Source organism: Octopus bimaculoides, chromosome 2 (genome assembly GCF_046866305.1).
Source record: "Octopus bimaculoides isolate indiv1 chromosome 2, ASM4686630v1, whole genome shotgun sequence".
NCBI classification, from domain to species: Eukaryota; Metazoa; Mollusca; class Cephalopoda; order Octopoda; family Octopodidae; genus Octopus; species Octopus bimaculoides.
The window spans coordinates 66,642,051-66,650,556 of NC_142929.1; the positions used below are offsets into that span (position 1 = coordinate 66,642,051).

The 8,506-nt window shown below is 38.7% G+C and overlaps 1 protein-coding gene across 2 annotated transcripts in view; it reads left to right on the top strand.

The window, feature by feature from the left end:
* The first annotated feature begins 4,241 nt into the window (after positions 1–4,241).
* Positions 4,242–8,506, top strand: part of LOC106870396 (carnitine O-palmitoyltransferase 1, liver isoform) — a 116,916-nt gene continuing 112,651 nt past the window's right edge. The window contains exon 1 of one of the 2 annotated variants that reach the window (XM_052977872.2): positions 4,242–4,401. The gene's annotated coding sequence lies outside the window, so the exon portion shown is untranslated. Of the gene's footprint in view, positions 4,402–5,460; positions 6,308–8,506 lie in introns of those variants that run through there. The other variant, XM_052977849.2, reaches the window with a different exon arrangement.

The following is an 8,506-nucleotide window of genomic DNA, read 5'->3' on the forward strand; positions in this document are numbered from 1 at the left end:
TGTTTTTTAACATTTTTTATTATTCTCAAAGACTTTTGATAATCTTTTTCTAAAAAAGTGAAACCGGTTAAGTAAATAAATATTTTTTAAAAATAAGTGCATTTTCAAACCTTCTTTCATATATATATATATATATATATATATATATATATATGTATGTATGCATGTGTGTGTGTGTGTGTGTATGTGTGTGTGTGTGTGTGTGTGTGTGTGTGTGTGTGTGTGTGTGTGTGTGTATAATATCAATATTAATATTTCGCTTGAGCACTGTGATATTAATAACCTGGATTTCATTCCCCATACATGTGGAGTTTTTCTCATTGGTAATGCTTTTCTGTGTGTATACATAAATGTAATTGTTTTCCCAAATAAATTGTACTTCATGTTTGAGGCTCCGATGAAGCTATAAGGTGATACTCAGGCACTCAACAATGAGTTCATTGCATCTTATAGCAAGAACAGCTGTAAGCTAATGAAGTTCATAAACTATTTGTTTATTCTTTTGTCACCACAATCGCATCCACACTTTCTCCACTTCAGCCTGTTGTTACCATTCCTCCAGATCTCCTCTCTGAGGCGGAGCGCTCCCTCTTCAGTAGGGGTCTGCGCTTCATCCCCCTCACTCCATCCAGCAACGAGTTTCGGACTCGTGTCGATATCCACAGCTTTGTGCACCGTGTTAGGTTGTGTGCGTTTTTCTACGACACTCCACCTGCATCTAATGAGGACTGCTTCACCGACCTGGGCCGCCGACCATCCCAGTGGATGCCAGCTCCTGGTCAGTTCCAAGCAGTCGATCTTTTTACGGGCACCCGGTTTATTTTTTCCAGGCGTCCCCGTCATCTGAACATCTCCCCAGCCGAACTCTCGGCCCTTCGATGTCTCCAACGCCGCACTGACATCATCATAAAACCGGCCGACAAGGGTGGGGCCGTGGTGGTGTGGCGCGCGGACCTCTACAAGGCGGAAGCTCTCCGCCAACTTCAAGACACCTCCTTTTACTGCCCTCTGCCCTCTGACCCCATGCCCAGCTACCAACAGACTGTGTCCTCAACTATCCCTGACTTTATCTCCTCCTCCCATCTCCCTCCCACCGCCTCCAACCTCATTGTCCACACCCTTCGCACCCCCACAATTTACTTCCTCCCCAAAATCCACAAACCTAACAACCCTGGCCGCCTCATCATCTCCGCCTGCAACTGCCTCACCGAACTCATCTCCAGATATCTTGACCGTGTCCTTGCCCCCCCCCCCCCTAGTGGCTTCCATCCCCTCTCACATCTATGACACTAACCATGCGCTTCGTTTGTTCAACTCTTTCTCCTTCCCTCCTGGCCCCTCTAAACTTCTCTTCACTTTCGACATCCAGAGCCTTTACACGGTGATCCCTCACCACGAGAGGCTGCGTGCACTCCAACATTTCCTTGACCTTCGATCCAACCCCCAACCCGACACATCCACACTGTTCGTCTGGCCGAACTTGTCCTCTCACTCAACTGCTTCTCGTTCGCTGGTGATTTTTACCAGTAGACCTCGGGAGTGGCCATGGGAACGAGAATGGACCCAAGTATGCGAACCTGTTCGTTGGCTACGTTTAGGCCCAAATATTCTCAAATTTCACTGGTCTCACTCCCGAACTATACGGCCGTTATATTGACGACTGTATCGGTGCGACCTCACTCTCCCGCGAACATCTAGACTCCTTTCTCTCTTTTGTCAAATCTTTCCTCCACTTCTCCTGCACTATCTCTGACACCCCTGTCTCCTTTCTTGACATTTCGGTCAGCATTCATCACTCCACTCTTACCACCTCCATCCACTACAAACACACAGACTCACACTCATACCTCAACTTCTCCTCCTCCCACCCTAGATACACCAAGCTTTCCATCCCATATTCCCAATTCCTCCGTCTACGCAGGCTCTGTAGTAACGACCATGACTTTGAGACTCAGTCTCAACTCGTGGTTCGCCTCTTCATCCTACGTGGATATCCCCTCACCACTATCCACACCGCCCTTGCCAGAGCACGTTTCGTGGACCGTGCATCTGCTCTCTCCCCCAAACCTACCCCTACCCCCACCCACCGTCTCCAGTTTCCCCTCACCTACCACCCCACCACCCTACCTTTCCAACTCACCATTCTCCAAGCCTTCCGGCGACTCCAGTCCGATCCCTCCACTTCGCACAACTTCCCTAACCGACCCCTCCCCTCTCCTCCTTCAAACGAGCCCACAATCTACGAGACCTCTTAGTCCACAGCTTTTTCCCTAACCCAACCTCCCAACCCGACTCGTTCCCCTGCTCCCGTCCACGCTGCCGCACTTGCCCTTACTTCCCCAGCACCTATCACCGATTCTTTCACCTGCACTTCTACCAATGTCATCTACTGCATCTCCTGCTCTCTGTCCTCTTACATTAATGTGCATAATGTTGATGTAAGTTGCTTTTATTTACATCAGACATTACCATCCAGTGGTGCAAGATGGTATTTCAAAGGGAAGATATTTACTTTCTAAAATTGCTTTTCAGTATAAAAGTATTTAATAACTATTGAAAACAACTTTGTTCTCTTAAACCCACAAAGAACTTTAATATCCTACAAATACAGATTAAACCCTTAAATTATAGTTGTGTCTTCATTCAATTTGCGGTGACATACTTGTGTGAATCTAGATTCAGTTCTCTTTCGTCAATCAAGACAAAATCATGGTATCGCCTGAACCCAGAAGCAGGCATGCGAATCGCAAAAGAGAAAACGTTTCACATTTTGGTGGCTGTCAAGAATGAGATGCGGAAACAACAAAGCCGTCGGATTTTATATTCACAAGTGATCGCTTTCACCGTTAATAATTTCTTTGTCATCTAATTGTTCGATTCACATTTTCATTTTATACACTAAGTCAAAAGCTTATTTTTTAAGTTCAGTTTGTTCACCCGCAGTGCTATATGTAGTTCAATTTTTAAAAAAAATTATTAATAGTTACCAGGAAATTTACCATGGTAACAATACTTCCCGTGCAACGCCCGGTATTCCAATAAAAACTGGAGAAATAAACAAGCGTCTTCAAAGATTGACAAATTTTTTTTTTTATCAAAGTAGCTGACCAAAATACTCGAGTGAATTGTCTCCGAAATACTTCGTATTTATCAAGGACATTTTTCTCAATTGTTTTGAAAAATTGAATCAGTTAACAGATTCAATAGAATAACTAAGCTTGTTTGTATATAAGATGAATGAATGACTGCATTTAGGCTAAAAACATGTGCTGGGAGTACTGCTATACTCCGTCGCCAAATGCAGGAGTAGACGTTTTACCAAGCGGTAGAAGCAGTTCTGTGAATGTTCGGCCCCTTCCATCGCGACACCAGAATTGCCCGGAGTCACTGATGTAGCCAACAAACCTCCCACACAACGGCACGAACTTGGTTGAGTCATGCTGCGACTCTGGGTCAGATGTTTCTATCATCCTCGACGCTCGTTCTTGCTATACCACTCGTACTCTCGCTTGAGCCAAATGTAATGGTTTGCTTTCTCAGCGGCTCCTGACAATTTTCTGTAAACATCTTTTCTCTCTTTTGCACCTAGTCCAAATGTCTTGAGCATCGAGTGAATCCTAATTGAAAAAAAAATTCTCTAACGTCCACCACTACAAGAAGACACTGCCTCCCATCCGTTGTTTTCACAGAGTTCGGCCAATTCACTGTATTTTGTATTTCTTGAGGAAAGCATCTTCAATGCACAATTCCCAGGAAATGTCAGCTTTACCATTTTACCGCCCTTCTTTTCTTTTGCACCACATGACAAGGTCGGGTCTTGTAGTGGCAAAAAGTGAGAAGTGATATTTACCATCCCATTTTGGATCATTCTTCTTCCTTACAGTGGTTGGCTTGCAACGTTCACTTACCCTACAAAACTCGAGCTTTCTACGCTCCACTACTTGTGGCTCTTCACCGTTGTTAGTTCGCTTTACCCTCTTTGCATCTACATCAACCAATACTATAAGTACTTGGTTATGCTGCTATATATCTGCGCTCCAGACCTTGTGGCAGTTAGAGAACGTGTACCTTATCGTTCCGACCTTTCGTATTTGCAAAGACAACTTATCTCTATTTTCCAACGTTTTAGGTTGGCAGGACCAGGGGGTGTTGGAAATTAAATAAAAATTAAGAAGGTACGTAATTAAAAAGGTACGTAGAGGTAGAAAATGCTTCTTGCGCAAATGAGCCGTGTATCGTTTATAGAAAGATATACAGTAATCCCTCGCGGTTCACCTATCGCGCACTCAGTACATTGCGGTTCACCTATCGCGCACTCATTACATCGCGGATTTTTCTGGCTAATGTATGTAAATTTATGTTGTGGACTCCTCAGTATATCCGAGTTTCTGCGGCCGATAGGTATTTATATTTTTTCAGATTTTAATTATTTCTGTGACAGGATTTGGAACGTAACACTCGCGATAGTCAAGGGATTACTGTAGTAAGAGTGTGTGTGTATGTACATATATATGTATCTATATATGTGTGTGTGAGTGTGTGATTGTCACGGCTGGAATGGCAGTTTATTTACTTTTACTATAGGTTATTAAAGCATAATGTTTTAGAAGTTTAAAAAGTAACGTGTGTATCTGTAACAAATAATATACCTACTGAGTTCGAAATATTGCATTTATTCAAAAGTACGATGATTCTCATTCAACAAGTTAAATTAGCCCCTTATGGGCATTATTTTCCTGGCAACGCCGGGTATTCTAGTAAGACTAGAGAAACAAACAAGTATCTTCAAAGATTGACGACTTCTCAGAAAATGTTTAAAAAAAACAAAAAAACATTGAATCAGTTAACAGATTTGAAAATTCACTAGAATGAATTACTTAGCAAATAACAAGAATGATTAACTGCACTTCGCTATTCAATCTGCTTCATTTATATTAGTCTCTATGACAGAAGTAAAATAACTTCTTGATAAAAATGAAACTTGTGTTGCTAAATCTCAGGAAACTTGCATCCCCACTTAATGTAGGAATAATAATAATGATGATGATGATGATGATGATAATAATAATGGATTTCTTAACTAATGTTTTGTACTGAGGAAATATAGATTAATCGATTCTAATACTGCACTGGTAATTTTGAAATAGAAAACGCATTTTGTCATTCAAGTGACTTGAACGTTGGCGACGAACTTTTGAAGCAGTTAGTTCGATATATAAAATAATGAGCTTATATCTACAAACCGTTCTGCTGTTAGTTGTTCAATTCTAGATCAACCCTGACTGAGCAGACTTATGACCAAAAGTATTACAGTCGTGGGATATCACGGATTACATAGTAGTGCAATTTCAGAGAGAGTGGGCTGCTATTTTTAGCCGTTTAAACGACCACATGTAGGCCTTCTCGTTGGCTTCTGACCCTTCTCTGTATTTGGCGCTCTACACACGTCTATCTACACGTAATACCAAACCCTGGATTACGTATATGTACATATATGATAATATTATAACGCAATGCAATATAGTATAACATAATATACAATTATTATCTTATTTTGTTTTATGTTTCTAAATTTAAATATTAATTCTGGTTCCCTGAATTCTTAACTGATAAAGTACAGTTCAGTGGGAAAAACGGCTAAACAGTTGCCTCATGAATATTTCCAATTACGGGACACGGAAGTACGTTTCATTTATAAACCGAGAGAAACTAGTGGTTGCCCAACCGGCTAGAAATAGCAGCAGAATCACTTTCAAAACTCTACCGTAATAATGAAATGAACACACTATATTATAGTAAGACTTTCAATAACAAAGGATAGGCATAACTAGAATACCTTTAGTTATAGGTTTATACGGTTATGATTGACCTACGCTCAACTACAATAACATTTCGTAATTTTCATATGTTTTTGTTTAGTTTTCATTTTCTTCATCCAATATTCACAGTACGATAACCTCACATTACGTAGACTTGTCTCATTGTTTGACGTATTAAAAGATATTATCGTTGAACAATCACATATATATGTGTGGGTTGCGGCTGTTGTTGTTTACGATAAACAGGTTCGTTCGGCTCCCAGTGCTGCTACTATTTATGAATGAACAAACAAAATATCAACATCTGGCTAACTGTTTATAATTCGACCCACTCGCCTTGCTGAAGGCTGCTGCTCTCAACAATATAAGTGCAGTTTTACTGCGAGGAGAAAAGTGAATCTCTTACTTTGGTTTTATATATAATATATATATATCTGTAATATAAAAGAAAATATTTATTTGAAACCTGCCTACTCAAAGATTATCCGGTAATTCATTATTTATAAATTTAGTCATTTTATCATTCGTTTTCATCTTTGTATAGTTTTATTTATATTTTAAATTTTAGTTTTATTTTCACAGCTCACATATGTTCATAATTTTTTTTTTTTTCGTTTTTTCGCCCAAAAATACTCAACTTGTTGAATAATGTCTGCATACATACACATGACTGTATTGTGTGTGTGTGTATTTATATATATATATATATATATATATATATATATATATATATATACATATATATATATATATATATTCTGTTGTGTCTGGGGAGAGTCGTATATATATATAATATTTATTGCCTACAATAAATAAACTCGGTGTATATTCTGGTTGTTGTTTAGCCTCGGGTTAGCGTCTGTGCAAACAGACCTTTGCTTATAGGTGTTCCGGTTATGACCATCCCGTCATTTTTGCAGGCTTAGTGTATCTGAGTCTATGTTATTAAATGTCTTTAAAAAGAAAGCTAGTGAGGTGTGATTTCATCTATTCAGCTACTGCTTTTAACAGTTCGAACGACCTCGTTAAGACGCCGTCATGCACTCCGTTATTGCGATATTTATCACCTTGATACCATAATCAGATTATTTGGATGGTCGGTACGGAATGTCATGGTCATGGCAGTCCTTTTTCTTGGAGAGTCGGTATCAATGTAGAAACAACTGATGCGAGGGAGAATCACAGTGATCCACTGAGTTTTAGTAAAAAAATATATATTAAGTTTATAAAACAACTTCAAACAGTGTGACTTGCGGAATATACAAGAAAAAGACAAAAAAACACACACACGCACATAAAAAAACGCTTACTATTCTGGTTCAAACAATTGTAGACATTTGACATGAAATGAAGAGAGAAATGATGGACAGATATATATTTTTAAAAGAATTTCCGCGTTCCATCCGTATTTACGATTTCATTTCATTCATTCATGTACATGATTGCGCTATTATTATTATTATTATTATTATTATTATTATTATTATTATTATTTTATACATTTGGTAAATATTTTAATCCATGGGTAATCTTCCTTCTGCTAACTCAGTTGTAAGCTACCGACTCTATTCACTTTGAGTGGGTAACACACACATACGTTTCTATTTGCTTTTATTCATTGGACTATGTCTGCACAAGGGCATTGCTTCCAAAGGTTTTAGTAGATTAAATCGACCCTAGTACTTATCTTGCAAGTTTGGAACTTAGCGATCTTATTTGTCGCACTGCTAAGTTACAGGACATAAACACATACACCGTTTGTTTTTGCATTGTGATCGCTGACACACCTACAAACAGACATCTACAAATAGGTATGTTGCGTGTATGTTAAATTGAGTATTGTCGCTTTTGCGATCCTTAATTTCAAGTTGGTTATTTTAGTTCTATATATATATATATGGCATTTTTTATGACTATGCCTTTGTTGGTTAGTCCTCAAGTAGCTGGGGTTTTACTACTACTACTACTATTATTTAATTTGGATTATTATTATTACCGTTATTTTCAATTTAGAATTTTAGCTTCACGAATACTTTTAACATCTTGCCAATTAGTACGATACCTTAGATTGCTGGGCGTGTTCACAGTAAAGATAAATTAGAGTGGGGTAATTTTCTTTTAAAAAAAAAAAAGAAAACAAAATAATTACCTAAATTTCTAAAAAAAAAAAAAAAAAAAAAAAGATGTACTGAAACCCCCACTCCCATGGAACTCACAAAGAGAGGTATATATAAATATATAAGATCGCATTAAAAGACCTAACCGTAAAAGCGAGGGTACTCCTTAAATCTTATTTCAGCATGTAAAAAGTTGAAATGTATTATGTGAAAGAAATGAAAGTAAAAATGTCGGAAGTGACGATAGCAATATGTGTGAAAGGAAAATATAAAATGTTTTATTTCATTAACTCACTGTGAATGATGTCGCGTCCACAGGCACCCCCCCTTATTTATTACAATATATGTGTGTGTGTGTGTGTGTGTGTTATAAATATATATGTATGTCTATTATAATAAATGCCAAAACGATTTTCTGTGTGTCAGTGTGTCACACTTTGACCCCCCTCTCTCACTATTCAATGACACTTCTACTATTCCTCCTGCTAGGGTGAAAGTAATAGTAGGCATAGGGACGGTAAGGGCGGTAATAGATTGACAGTTGTGATGGTAATGGAGTGATAGCAATAG